At 44.8% G+C, this 15,358-nt stretch overlaps 1 protein-coding gene across 3 annotated transcripts in view; it reads left to right on the top strand.

The window, feature by feature from the left end:
- The window catches only part of BDNF (brain derived neurotrophic factor), a 38,884-nt gene that overhangs the window by 8,684 nt on the left and 14,842 nt on the right, over nucleotides 1–15,358 (top strand). The window contains exon 1 of one of the 3 annotated variants that reach the window (XM_079310103.1): nucleotides 8,468–8,798. The exons of 1 other annotated variant lie outside the window; for it this stretch is intronic. The gene's annotated coding sequence lies outside the window, so the exon portion shown is untranslated. Of the gene's footprint in view, nucleotides 1–8,467; nucleotides 8,799–10,157; nucleotides 10,604–15,358 lie in introns of those variants that run through there. One more of the 3 variants, XM_079310104.1, reaches the window with a different exon arrangement.

The raw sequence follows: 15,358 nt of genomic DNA, 5'->3' as shown, positions 1-15,358 counted from the left end.
CAGATCTTTAAACATTTGTAGTAAGAGGCAACAGATAAAATGTCATAATTTCCATATGAAGGAGTGCAATTCCTATACAAAAAAGCCATTTTATCCTAATATGGTCTCAGAGTCTAAGTAACGTATTCTGTCACAAGAACTTTTGCATCAAAACAATTTTTCTGTTTCATATCCAAGAAGAAATGTTGAATATTTAAATCCCACATTCTTTTTGATCTTAATTCCCTTCACAGAAGAGCTCTTTAGGTCTCATCAATGTGCTCTAGGTGCAATATCTGAGTATATTTTTTATATTATGGGATCTAACCCAAATTAAGAAACCAAAGGGGAAGAAGCTAACATGCCTGTAAGGGAAAATGATTCTGCTCAGAGCACGTAGCAGGGTAAAGCATCAAACAGAAACATAACAAAAGTCCAAAAGAAGGGGTTTCATGCCTTGGTGCAAAGTGCTTGCTGAAAATCTAGCATTTGGCTCCCTTCTGATTTAAAAACTTTGCATTCCTGCTGACTTCCGTGGTGTTTATGTTCAAATAAGTAAAGGCACCATGAGGCCATGCAGTACAACTGCAATTTGCAATAAATTATAGCAGGTTAAACAGCCAGCTAATGAAATACAAAGAGGTGTTTAAAATTCTCCCTTGTAAGCATTCATGTTTCAGATGTATTAACCACATGAAAAATAAACATTGTCCAGAAAATAAATGTATATTATGTTGTTTATGAATCTATACTCTAATGCCACAAGTCCTGAACCACCAAGGCCTCACTAAATGTCTTGCCAAAGCCAGGGGTAGATATTACTTGGGTGTTCTCTGAGTCATATCCAACCCTTAAAATACAGGGCTTTGAGCATCAAAGTGCAGGATTGCTTTGCTCCTGCTTAGGATTATGTTCAAATGGGTTTTGTGGTGGTGGCCATGTCTCCACTGCTGGGTGAGCCTGGCCCAACCACCCCTGAGCCCTCAAAAGCCACCCTGACCTTGTGCAGGCTGGCCCAGAGAAATCAATATGTTTCCTGTTTGAGAAATGGTGTAGAATGTGAGGAAAGTTATTTTAAAATAGCTTAAAATTTGTATTGATTTTCTGGATCAATATTTCAGGATTTCTGAATTCCCAAGTAGCCATACATCCACCCTATGTTTTGTTCCCATCTCTCTGCATCTATAAATGATAGTCTGAGCACATTTCATGCTGCAGAGACAGAACCAGCTATGCACCCCACAACCCCCATACTCTACTGGTGAGGAGGAAAATAATATTTTAATAGTAGTCCCAAAATCCAGCTGTACTGGCACTAGCTACTATTTAAAGCAATTCTGCCATGCAAGTCAATGAAATCATTTCAATGCAGAGTAATAATGGCTCCTGTGCAATTCCCACTCTTTGGAGCTGGGTGTCAGAGTGGAAGGAAAGAGGAAGTGAGGACTGCACCTTCTTTGTTGGCATCTTTTGTGTATTAGCACGCCCTGAGGAATGGGTGAGCACATAACCCAAAAGGGACTCTTGCTGCTGTCAGTGCTCACATGCCACCTGAGCACCCATCTGCCATGGATGAACAGACCATAGCTTTTATTTGGACAAATGAAAACTCAAACATGAAAATGAAAATGAAAATGAAAATGAAAAATGAAAACTCCATAGACATGGCTGCCTATAAATCTCCAAAGTGGAATGTAGTAACATTTACACCCAACATGGTTCCAGTTATTAAATTACTGAAGGATTAACAATCCCAAGTATTCAATAAACAGAAATGACACCATACAAAAGAAATGTTTTAGTCAAAGGAAATTTTTGCTTTAATGTGACTAATCCAGTTACTTGTTTCTTGAGACACAAGTCACAGTAACTGGAGGACAAGAACCTAATGGGGTCTGAGTTTCATTTTGAGGACCCTTTTTAATATTTATTGCTGCACTGATAATTTTAGTTTGCAATTAATAAAAATATCTACTGCTTCACAGATACTTCTCCCTTAATGCTTTGGGTAGTTAACATAAAAAATGTTTTGAACCCTTGTGTTTTGTTTCTTAGGTGAAATAGCTCAATATGCTATTAAAAAAAAAATCCTGAATTTATCTTTAAACTTGTTTAAAGCATTGCTGTGGCTGTGCTTTGGAAAGGGATGGAGCCCAAGCACTCTAACCTCTTTGGGAAGATGAAGACAGCTATCTAAGTGCAGCATAAAATACGTGAACATGAGAGTGCTGAAGGGCAGGAGAGCCAGAGAACTATTTAATGTTTACACATGCTTTGCATTCCCAAGGATTTCTGTGTACCCAAGGAGGATCCCTCCTGCCAGCTCCTGGCCAGAGTGGGACCCTGTGGGTGGTGGGCACCCTGGAGCAGCTACTGGCCCTGGTGCCAAGCACCATCTTCAGTCTCCCAGCCCCAACTGTTTGCTTTAGATCTCTTATCACCCATCACCCCCAGGCAATATCACTGAGCTGCTGCACCTGGCAAATGGAGTGCTTCAGCTTGATGTCAGAGGGGATTCTAGTTGCTTAAATAGAAATAAACTACAAAAGAGCATCCACAGGGTCTGGGAATGGGGGCTTGGACCTGGGATTTTGGGGCTTGCTTACTTTAGCACACACTCAAAATAAGTTCTCCAAAGTTATGCACTGAGGAGGGTTTGCTAAGGCAAACCTATTCTGATAAAATGCCTGGCTAAGTTTATAAACCCCCTGGAATCTGATCCCTTTAAATATTAAAAATAATCCACTATATTGCATCTAATTGAAACCCACTGAATACTTAGAGGAAAGGAGAGATGAGTCAATCCCAACACCTTTCACCCACAAGTGCACCACCAGTTTTCTGATCTTCTTTAATCATAGAGCTCCAATGGCCTGACTCGTCACAGGAGTGCATCTCCAGCCATCTATTCTTTCCACACTTGGCTCAGGTTTCCACCATCCAAGGAATCACACACAACCTCTTTGGGGAAGAGGGGATTTTCTTTTCTGTCCCCATGCCTGCTGCTCCCTCAGAGCCTGCATTTTGCTGGTGCTGTACCATGCCCTTCTCTGTCTGCTGTGCTCAGCCTTGGCTGAGCTGTTAGCAGGAAGGTCAGGGGTGAGTGTGGAAGGCTCAGGCTCCATATGCCAGACACCTGGTACACTGGATACCCCCAGACACAACCCAGATACTTTCCTCTCTGCTCTGTGCTCAGGTGATGGGTGTTTAATGCCTCCAAAACAACAGCAGTAAGGCAGAGACACTCGGGAGATGGATTGCCAGTTTGAGTGAATGTCAAAGCATCAGGAAATGACAAACCAAACTTTTAATGCTTCTGCTGGGTTGGATTCATTCTCTCCTTACTTTTTTTTTCCTCATTCTCACCTTCTTTTCTGTGTCATCATCCTCAACAGCTGCCCTGCACCCCACAGTGTGGGGCAAACCACATGGCTGGACACTGGCCATGGGACCAGGTGTCAAAATGAAGGGTGAATTATCCTCCTGGCCTCCCCCAGCCCTTCAGCACATGTGTGGTTTAGGAGACCCCCTGTCCAAGCAGTGCATGCAAACCCCAAAAGAAAAGCCTAGAGATTTGGATGGGAAGGATTTTGTGTGAGTGTTTGTGCGTGTGTACATCATTGCATGTGGCAATTGCCACATATCACACGTTCTATTTCTACAACACTTGATGCCAGTAGAAACAACTGTATGAGTGGTGGCAAGGAGCAAACCCAGAATTGGTGTGCTCAGCAAAAAGTATGGAAAGTACATTCATGAGCAGCTTAATAGATTGATGTGTAACAGGCATGCATTTCCTTGTTTGCAAAAGGCTAATCTGCACCTCCCATAGAACTGTCAGAGAAGCAGTTCCATGCACATTAACTGTGCTGAAATCCCTGATTAGAAGGCATGGGACAAGACTTGAGGGTACAAACCCTGCCATGTGGTGGAAAGCTGGCATACCTCTAGCAGACATCAGAAGAGAACAATTATTTTAATTGTTTGTTAGAGTTTTCAAATCACTTTTGCTGTAGCTGCAGGGTGACAATTCTGAGCTATTAAGTGGTGTTTCCTTCAGGAAAAAATGCTGTGGTTTTGGTGCCTGTGATTCAAAGAGTAGGTTTTCCTGCTTTATCCTGTGTACATGCAGCCTACAAACCATGTCTAATGAAAGACCCTTGGGTTTGTATTCCCATCTTTGCTATTTCACTTCATACTTTCCCTGCTAAAATGAGGCTGGAAGGCCTCTCAAAAAACGTTGTGAAATTATGCTTGAAATTAGGAGCAACTACACTATTGAAGGCACAGGGTCTGTTCTAGTCACCCAGCAAGCTGCTTGCAGACCAGGACAGCCACTGAGCAGGCTGAAGGCAATGTAAGCTCGAGGCTGTGAGACCCAGGAGCCACCAACACTCTGATGGCTGGGAGGGGCTGTGGCCAGCTCCTGAAGGGAAGGGGCAAGCTGGGGAAGTGATCACCACCACCTTTCTGTCATCACCTCCAGCTCAAAGCCTCTGCAATACAGAGATTTTACAAAGTTAAGCAGAATTTGGCTTTGGTCATCAAAGATGCTGAAGTTTTTCTAGTGCACTGGTGTTAGTGTGGAGCACGAGGGTCTCTCCTGTGTGTGCTGCAGACAGTGAATCATTGTAGAGTTGGAAAAGTTTATTTCCATGATTTTTCCGTCCCTTTAATGGGAAAAAAGTAGCAAATAAAGGTAACTAGGAAACATGAATAAACATAAGTAAACATAAAATGCTTGTAATGATAGAAGAAATTATTTCAGCCAATTAAAATTTTTAACAGAAAAAACACTGTAGCATCAAAACCTGAGCATATCAATAGCACTGTCCTTTTTATAATCAGGATTAGTTTATATTTCCAGACAGCCAAGTGAGAAGAATTCCAAATTGTAGCTTCTTGACCTTTTTCTCATTCAAAAACAGGTCAAGATACTACATGAATAAAATGGGGAATGTAAAGACACAGTTTGGGGGAGGGGAGACTCAATCACCCGTTACCTTTTGTCTAATTATGTACCTTTTAAGAATGTTACTCTTTTCAAATATTGACAGTTTTATTGCTTCTCCTAAAATTGCAATGGGGGAATTTAAGAGCACCACAAACTGCTTTATCATATAATTAGTTTATCAGTAAATTTGGACCTCGTACATCAATCACTATAATGCATAATCTCCACTGAGACAGAAACCAGGTGTGCGTGCTTCTGCTTTCTTCTTTATACTATCTACAGCATCATTAGTGCCTATGCTACAGTTTAAATTGAATTCAGCAAAAAGCAATGACCTTACCTTCCTGCAAGCAATATTACTGCAGGGATAAATCAACATTTTGCTGATTGACAACTCATACTCTTTCCCTGTTGCTGTTTGGAAAATTGTAAAGCACGATTTGTGTATGCAAAAAATTAATTTGTCATGAATAGAAAAAACACCTGGTTTCAAGGTAAATGCTGTAAAGTGGGCATAGTGTGACAACACCAAGAGGCTTGATACACTGAATTATCTGAAACCTCCAGACAAGGGTTTGCCTGCCCTTTTCTTCTCCATGCAATTGTGGCATGACTTTCTTTTCAAGTCCCTCTTGCTTGTGACATCTGCACAATCCAAATAGGGGAAACATAGCTGATCCTGAGATGGGCTGGAAAGCATCTTCTTTCAGACACAACAAGAGAGAACTCCTTTGGGCTCTACCAAGAGAATATCAGACACCTGATCTTTGAATCCTATGTATCCCACAAATCTCAAAAGTGATGTTTATGTAACCTCCAGATTTATAGTGCATCTTGTGGACAAAGGAATGGAGGTCCAACCAGAGCAGTGTCCCCATGTCAGGACATGTTTTCTTCACAAACTAATACCTTGAAGACCCAATTTCTGGGGAGGTCATTCATAAAAATTCTCTTGGAAGTCAGAGTCTGACTGAAAAATATGGAACCCAGCCTTCATGTGCACTAAAAATCCAAACAAGTAATTTTTACAAAACTTTTTCATTTTCTGAGTAATCAAGCACTGGTTGGTAATAATGCTGAAAGGGCTGATTATACCAGCAAGAGACAGCAGCTCCTCTGACCACACCTCTTCCCCAGGAAAATCTCTACACTCATGCAAAAGGCAGCATGTTTGTAGCAGAGAAAAATGGGAATTTCGTGGTTGCATGCTATTAATGGTTCTAATGTTCCTAGCAGTGGTGAGCTGAAGCACTTACTACAGAGTGAGGACTTGTCAGGCTGGCTGTAACATGCTTCCTTTCCAAAATTTAAAAAAAAAAATGTTCTGATTGCAAGCAGATTTTTTTCACAGTATATCCCTTCTCCTTCACTCCTGAGAAAGAGCCAGCAGTGTTTCTAAAGCATGATACTTGCTGCTGCTCATCTGCATGTCTAGTGTGCTAGCAGAAGAGTCTTTCCTCCAGGAATAACAAGTGTGTAATGTATTACATTACTGCTGATTAAAGTAACCTCTCCTGCTACTGTTTAACTTGCCTGGTGGATCATCCAAATACTTGCAGGCACCATCTTATAAACACAGAATATTGAAACTGTGCTGTTTTATGACTGTGCAAAAAGGCTGCTGAAAATATGCTGCCTTAGTGAAATCAGGTATGCACACTAATACTGGAAAGTTAAACGGTGTTGTGAAGTCTAAAACAGATAAATAAAATGCACACATTAACTTAGCAAATTCCAGGTACAATCATGTGCTTGAAATACCTCTGGAACACCCACCTGGCATTATTGCTGAGAGATATAAGCTTATATTGGTGTATCAGAGTGGGAAGAGGAATGGTTGATATATCCTTAATAGCAGAATTTGAATAATACAGAAATAGCAGAGCAGGACTTGGCCTGAGGAGTTACCTGTTATTAGTGACTTAATGAGTGTATTATCTATCAGCCAACAGCAGCTGGACATGATTCCTCAGGCCAGACTGTTAGTGAAGGCTTTGAAGATGTCTCCTTTCTCATAAATTGGATAGATTTGGACTGGAAAACACTGACACAAAAGAGGTTGAACTGTCTTCATGCTCACTGACATTTTTAGTTCAAACATGTGAAACCAAACCCACAAGTGCAACAAAGATGGTGATGTGGCACTTAAAAATGATTTTTTAAAAAGTTCTTAAAGCTGCAAAGGTTATTAACAACCAGGAATCTTTCCTTTAATATATATTAAAAGCTTATTTATATGAAAGGCCGTAGGTGTACTCAGACTCCAAACACCTGGGTTATTTTCTTTACTTTATTGATCAATGCAGGTGTTTCACAGCAAAAGTACACAGGCAATCAGACTGAGGGCAGCAATGAGTTGCACACATTTCCCCTAATATAATTACATTTTCACAAGTGCGTGGAGTGAACAGGCCTTTGGCATTAATCGAAATTAGATGGCAGTCAGGCTTTGAGGTGTAGAAAATACGTGTTCCAGCCAATTCATAAATGAATAAACATAAACCTGTTTCCAGTTCTGCCTGCAAGGAGGAGCGGAGGGCACGGCAGGCAGGGGTGAGCGGCTGTCCCGGCGCTCGCCGTGCCGTGGGATGGGCACGGGCGTGCCAGCCCAGCCAGGGAGCGCGCCACCCCTCCGTCTGTACCGAGATCAAATGCTGCTAGTCAATCAGGGGACACCATTATTGCCTCCACCATTCAATTTCCACTATCAATAATTTACTGGATTTGCTGCACGTGCAAGGAAGGAGGAGGAGATGGAAAAGCAGATTTTTTTGTCGGGGGGTACAGAATCCGCCCGCGGGCAGAGCCGAGCAGGGCGTTTCGATGCCCGGACTCCGCGGCCGGGCCCATCTCCGCTGATGGACGGGCGGTGCCGGTGCAGCCGCCTCGGGACCGCTGGAACTGAGCTCCCGCTGGGCGCCTGCAGAAAGTCACCGGTGTAACGTTACCTGGGGCGCTCATTAATAAGCAATGCCCGATGATATTATCTTGATTGCATTCTTAATAGGCGGACTACGGAGAGGTCAGCGCGGGAGCGATATTTAAATGGATTGGGCTTGCTTAATACCTGGTGGAGTAAACCAATATCCCGCCGCGGGCGGACTGGCACCCCCCTGGGGAAGCGCCGGGGGAGCGGAGCGGAGCTGAGGGGAGCGGGGCTGAGCGGAGCTGAGTGGGGCTTAGGGAGCGGAGCAGAGCGGGGCTTGCGGAGCGGAGCTGAGAGGAGAGGAGCGGAGTGGGGCTGAGAGGAGCGGAGCGGAGGAACGGAGCAGGGCTTAAGGAGCGGAGCGGAGCTGAGAGGAGCGAAGGAGCGGAGCAGAGCGGAGGAGCTGAGGGCAGCGGGGCTTAGGGAGCGGAGCTGAGGGGAGCGGAGCGGGGCGGAGGAGCGGAGCAGGGCTTAGGGAGCGGAGCGGAGCTGAGGGGAGCGGAGCGGGGCGGAGGAGCGGAGCAGGGCTTAGGGAGCGGAGCGGAGCTGAGGGGAGCGGGGCTTAGGGAGCAGAGCGGAGCTGAGGGGAGCGGAGCGGGGCCGGGCAGGCGGGCGGGGCGGGGGCGGTGGCGGGGCCGGGAGGCGGTGCGGAGACTCGAAGCGGGGCAGCGCGGTGCCTACGGCCGCCGCAGCCGCTGCCCGGGGGCGAAGCCGCTCGGCGAGGAGAAGGCGGAGGGGCTGGGCCGGGAGGCTCCGGTTGAGCGGCGGGAGTGTGGGATCCGGCTCCGCTGCCCTCCCGCCCCTCATAAAGCTTTGATGAGACACTTGAGACGCCGACTGTGTTGTCGAGGCGGCGGGAGGCGGTCGGTGGGACTGGGCGCCCGGGAGAGGATGTGACTTCCCGGAGGGGACCCGGACAGGCTTTGTGTGGACGATAAGGTACGCGGCGCCCCGCCGGAAAACTTGAAGGGCCGGGGGTGCGGGTGGCCGCGGAGCTGGGCGGGCGCTGGCCGGCGAGAGGCGTCGGGGAGCGGTGAGCGTGGGGGAGGGCCGGGGCAGCCCCGCGCCGCTTTGTTCCCGCACCTGTCGGTCCGGCCGGTGCCCGGCGCGGCTTTTGCCGGGGCCGGCGGCAGCGGGAGCGCGCTCCCGGCGGAGCGCGGGGCAGCGGAGCGCGGGAGCCGGCGGCGCTTCCCCGACGGCGGCGCGGGCGCGCCTGCGCGGGGCGCGGCGGGGCGGGCGCGGAGGCGGGCGGCGCCCCCTGGCGGCGGGCGCGCGGCGGGGCCCGGCCCGGCCTCCTCCTCCCCGAGGGGCGGCGGCGGAGCCCGGCCCGGCCCGGCCGTGAGAGGGAGCGGGAGCGGCGGCGGAGCCCGGCCCGGGAGCGGGAGCGGCGGCAGCGGGGCCGGGGTGCGGGGAGGGCCGGGCGCCGTCAGGGTGGGGCGCGATGCACTTGTTGAAGCTGGACGGTCGCTGGAATGTGAAGCATGCCGGGCACCGTCACCGCGATCCGGTGCCACGGGCGCTTCTCCTCCGCCTGTCCCGCTTCCAGCGGCCGCCGGTGCCGCCGGCAGGGAAGCGAAGGGAAGGCGGCGCAAGGAAGGTGTCGGTGCTCGGGAAGAGCCCTCGACCCACCGGCCCTGGATTCATATCGGGGGGTCAGACACGTCTTCACCCAGAAAAAAAATCCTGAGGTTAAATGGTAATTTTTTTTTTAGCAGAGGTTTAATTAATACTGTGGAAACCGTGTGCTGTCCCACCGATTTTTTTTTTTTTTCCTAGGATTAAAAGCATGAGGTGTTACGGCTGTGGGCCATGCTTCCTTTGCTTGGTTGTTTTTAAGAGGTGCTGTTGGTGTCTTGGTTTGTACATTTCAGTTAAGATGTGTCCTTTTCCGCTCAGTTTATTGTAGTTTGCTGTTCTGAGGTTATGCAAGATCAATAGTCATTACTTATTTATGTTTCTAGTAACACAGTTCTAATGAATGCAAAGAATCTATCCTGGCAATATATTTTTCTTCAGCCAGTATTTCTGTAATCTTTAATTCATGGTGATAAATAGATAAAATGAATTTCCGTGGTTGTCTGTAGATACGAGCAAAGGTCTGGATAATGAGCCTCCTGCTTGTGGGCAGGAAGAACTTTCACAGCCCCAAGTTTTCATGGCTTTTTGGTCACAAAAGTGAAGACTTTGCTTTGTTTACACGAGTGGCTGTCCCAAGTGAGAAGATCATCATATTGTCTGCTTTGGTGTTGAGTAGTGCATTTGTGTAAATCCCAGGCTCAAGTGAGAGCTCAGCCCAGTGATGGCCCAGAGCTGGTGTGGGTATAGAAGAACGTAAGCAGAGGGGATGCTCTTGGCTTCACGCATGCTGCAAGTGCTGTAGTTTGGCATGTGAGAGGAGGGAGCAGCTGTTAAGGGGATGCTGTGGCTTCCTGTGTGCAGAGTTCCAGGGCACTGGCTGTGTAAACAGAGCCGGGAAAAGAGAGGAGACTGATAGTGATGTTCTGCAGGAATGAGTGCCGTCCCTCACCTGGGTCTCAGAGCAAAGCAGCAACTCTGTTTCAGCTCTAAAATATCTGTTTTCTGCTGTAGTAATACCACTAACGTTCAGCTTCACTGAACCTTGTCTGGGAAAACCCATTTGTAAGCAGCAGCGTGCCTTCTGTTCATGTTTCAAGTGCTCGCTGCTTGCAGGAACTGCAGGGTAGATCCTGTTGTTATATGGCTGTGAAATCAGGGTAAACCAGGTCAGAAGGATGAAAAAATTTTATCTGAATAATCCAGATATAATGGTGGAAGAAGATGAGAAAGGACTTTTATCTTGGATGGAGTAACACTTAGTCCAGTTTAGTGTAACTTCAAGCAGCATGCTGTTAAGCACCAAGGCATTATGTTGTAGCAGTAGTGTTTGGGAAGTGCTGCAATGTACTGGAATACTACAAAATGTAGTGCACAGATACAAAGGTTTTTAAAGGCTCATTAATGTGAAAAAAATATAGGGGAAAATAAGGTTCTGTGCCTTTGCTTAAAAGCTTTGTATATGTGATGGTGCTGAGCTGGAAGTGGCTGCACTTAAGTCTGTGCAGTAGCTGTAGTGTTTGTGCAACTCTTACTGTGCTGTTGCTGTAAGGAAAACACAAAAGCTGCACATTTTGCTCAGGTAATAATTCTCTTGGGGAGTGCACATATAAAAGCAGGTCACAAGCAACTTGGAAGTAGGAGACCCTCTCAGCCCTTCTACTGGTAAGCACTGCATGAAAAGGAGAAACAAGTCACTCTACTGAGTGATTTGTGTAATAAGTATGGTCCCATTAAAGAAAAAAAAAAAAGGTATTTCTCATACCTGCCTTCCTGGTTTGTATATATAAAAGGCTGAAAAGTTCTTCTAACCATGTGCCCCATGCCTACACTTAGAAACCTCACTTTAGGCATTGTGTGAATTGTTGGAGGCTCCACTAGAGAAGGATATGTGCTTTTAATAGGCTAATTGCTAACTTGTCTTGACCTGTCAAGCATATGTTGTGAGCACTTGGTTTCTGCTAAATAGCTGAAATGCTGCTTAATTGGGAAAGGCTCCATCATTTCTTAGATCAGTTCATACACTGGCATTCTTGGTAATCCTTAGTTGTAAACACTCTTTAAAAGGAAGCTTTTAAAGGCACTGAAGCTGAGGCTATTTTTGTGTATTGCTGAAATGAAGTGTTAACCAATAACCTGCTGTCTTGAAGCTAGAAAGGTTCTGTCACAGCTCTTGTCTGCTGTGATACACCATTAGGAAGCAGCACAGGTGTGTGCTGAGTGAGCTGCCTGATAAATGAGTTGTGACGGGGCTGGCAGGCTGTGTCCCCTGTCTGTCAACTCACAAATCTTGCTGCTTCCTTACCCATCTATTATTCAGTCTTATCTCTGACTGCAGGTTCTTTAGGGCACAGATAGTCTTGCCTGTCTTCTCTTTCTGGTACCCAGCAAGAAATTACCAATTCTCTTGTAACATGAGCAGTAAATAATAGAATTTGCAGTGCAGTGCATACAGGCAGCTCTGCCATGGTACCTTAAACTTGCATGCTCAATTCCAGGGGTTGAGCAGCCCAGTGCAGAGCAGGGCAAACAGCCTTATGTGTGAAGTGTAAGTGATCTGCAGGGACAGCTCAGCCTTTCCTTCTCAACATTCAGGACATACCAGGCAGCTGTAGACTGGTGGGGTTCAACTGCAATACCCAACAGCAACAATGAACATGAAACAGTCTGAAACACTGGAAATGTCATGGACATGGACTAGGAGACAATCTTACAAAAAAAAAAAAAAAAACCAAAAAACCCCCACAACCTCATCTTGGGTACAATGTCTGCCCTTTACTACTAGTGAACAGAGGGTTGGCTGGGATGGTGCTGACCTGATGTGACTGTAATTCTTGGTAACAATGGCACCAGTGGTAGTGGAATGTCCCCTTACAGCATAATTTAGGCACCATGAATAGATACAGCTGTCTAAAGATGAGTACCATGCACAACCAGAGGAAGCAAAAGGAAACTTCATTTAGTGATTTTTCATGCCCTGCTGACTGCTGCCATAAGGCTGTAGCAGTTAGATACTTTCCTTGGTAAGAATATTGTATTTTTCAGGGAAGTCAGTTTCTGAAACCAGTTAATTAGGACAGTTATTTCTGGCCCTGGCATTTGTAGAGAACAGAAGGCATGATTGTTCTTATATTTGTTTCTCTGAGTCCTTTGATCGACTAGAAGCTCTCAATGTTTTACGCTATAAATTACCTCAATCCTCTGGCAGTTCATTCCTTTTCTTGTGTACTTGGTTAGGAAAACGCAGAAATCCTTGTGAGTCAGCTACAGACTACTATAAATTATGAAGAAATGGGGGAGGGGGTCACATTTCACGTTAGGGAAGTCAGTTCTAGGAGGATGGAAGGATTCTGGTTGCTGAATTTGAGATAAGCATCTCAGAGTATCTCAAAATCTGAGCAGCTGCTGCCACCTAGAGATGCACAAACCACACAGGGCTGTCTCCAGCAAGGGAGCCTGCACCTTTAAAATGAGTTAATCCCAGTCCTTACTCCACAGTATCAATTTACTGTAGGAGTACAGACTTTTTTTAGCCCTGTAATTGATGATTACCTGTGAATCCTGTTCTAGTGATGCAGGTAACTAAATTTTATAGAGTCTTTATGTGGCTTAAATTGGTAAGCAAAGAAGCATCACTTTCAGTGATCATTTGCTGATTTAATTTAGACTACCCTTGAAGAAGTATTGCAAGTCAGATTTATAAGGGTTTGGTACAGCTGTTGCTGAGGCCTCATAGCCTTTGTAAAGCTACACCAATAATACAATGTAGATTTAGTCCCTTAAGTATTTGTGTTCATTTGAAGGATGATTTCTTCCCTATCCCATCTTTGAAGTCTACTTGTTGGGTACTGTCCTTTAGTATATATTTGCTGGAATAGAAAAAAATCTGATTTTCCCAAATGTATCAACTCAGCAGCCTTTAGAGTGGTTTCACTAGATTCACAATTTTCTCAATTTAAAAATGAATTATCAAGTATAAGGTGAATATGTAGCTATCTGTTGCTACCTTAAATCTAACAACTTGGAATACACTAGTATCTGCTCCTTTTTTGTGTTTGTTTTGTGCATCAACCTACTATAGCAGTTTCTTACTCTGCATTTGAGAGAAAAGCAGTTTTTATAGTACATAATTTTGTTTCCTGATTACAGAGGGGAAACAATGAGCCTTTTTTGCCTCCTGAACTCATAATCTCATGTTCAGTTACTTCTTTTTGATTCTTAGAGACACAGTATGTTTTAGGGCTTTATAATAACTGCTAGCTCTCTGCTATCAAATGCCTACTGGAATAATCAAACTAACACAACTGAACCTGGAGTTGGTAATACCATCTCACAGAGCCCTGAAAAATGCAATCCTTAGTAAATTGCATGAACTGTATAACTTTCCAGGTGGTGGGTTTTGAAATTTCTTATGATATTTGAAGTCTGACAGTGTAAATTATATTGTGGTAAGAGCTTAATCCAAAACTTTTGAGGGAACAGTGTTTTCCTGTGGGGAAATTGAGATATTGTGATACAGGGATATTTGCCACAAGTCAGGAGGCAACTGCAAGCTGCTTATGCCATATCAGGGTGCATGAGAGTTGTAATACCAAACCAGAGTTTTAAAAACTATCCTTGGCTCACTGGAGCTCCACATCAGCCTCAACCTTTCTGGTATGTGCACTGAGGTACAAGTAGGCTTTGCATGAATGCAGGAGGAATCTGGGAAAAAAAAAAAAAAAAAAAAAAAAAAAGAACTAGGCAAGACCTTGAGCAAAATGCTGTTATATGCTCTTTATTAATTCAGCATGTAAAGGACTCAACCCAGAATCCTGTACTATATGTATTTTAAAATTGAGTTAAGCTTAATCTTGTGGCAGTTCTAGTGCATACTGTGCCTTATCTAATGTGATCTGAATATTGCTTTTTTTAAACACTGCTCCTGGAGAAATGGTGTTTCATCAAGATCAAGAAATTAAAGGTTAAGGTCTCTGGATTCCTTAGTCTGTTATGCCATTTTCTTTTTAATCGTGGTGTAACATCTAGTATCCATATGGTTTAGTTTATCCATCTTTACACTAGCCATGGTGCTCTTGTTGAGTTTTTAGTACATGATACACTGAGAAGAAAAGAAATGAAATGTGAACTTTATTGAAAGGCTAGATTAGTAAAGCCAACCTCTCCCCTTAGTCCTAGCAGTCACTGTACCACAGAAGTGTATGGATACTGTTGGGATGAGTGACAGGACTTGCTTTGTAGTATTTCTAGGTAATTCTGCCTGCTGGCTGCCTCCATTAAGGCTTGGATCTTCACTTGCTATTTACATTCCTTCTGAGTTGATTATCCAGTTTGACTGAGCCGTAAATGCTGAGAGACAAATGCTTTTTGATAGAATTTGTACTGAGAGCCAGTGTGAGAAGGAAGCAAATTCAATAACAAGTTCAAGCTGGCAAGAGTGGTTTAACCAGAGCCCTTGCCAGGAAACTGTGGTGAGCTATGAATGTCCTTCTGAACATCATGACCACCCTTTATCATTGTAATGGGCTGAACCAAAACTAGAAATAAACACATCTGAAGTTCTGCCTTTTTGCTTTTCCAGATATAAACGCTACTGTTTATGTCAATGTCATGATTTTTTTCTTGTTGTCAGCTTGTGCCTTGTAGATTGGTGGAAGGACTATTCTTATTTTATGAGGAAGGGAAGGATGCTTCACATGTCATTACAGCAGCAGAGTATTTACTGGTGTGGCATTGGCAAATTGATGAAATGGTGCAAAGATAAGAAGCATGTGCTTCTTTACGTCTTAGCACAGATGTACAGATTTTTTGACTAGCAAGAGATGTCTGAAAATGAGTTTTGCCCTTAAAAGCTAATGATGGGCACATGAATTTAAAACAAGGAATAAAGCTGCCTTCCTTGAAAGACTCATTTAAATCCTCTT

This window comes from Erithacus rubecula (assembly GCF_903797595.1).
Source record: "Erithacus rubecula genome assembly, chromosome: 6".
Lineage (NCBI taxonomy): Eukaryota > Metazoa > Chordata > Aves > Passeriformes > Muscicapidae > Erithacus > Erithacus rubecula.
This window is presented reverse-complemented; position numbering and strand designations above follow the sequence as displayed.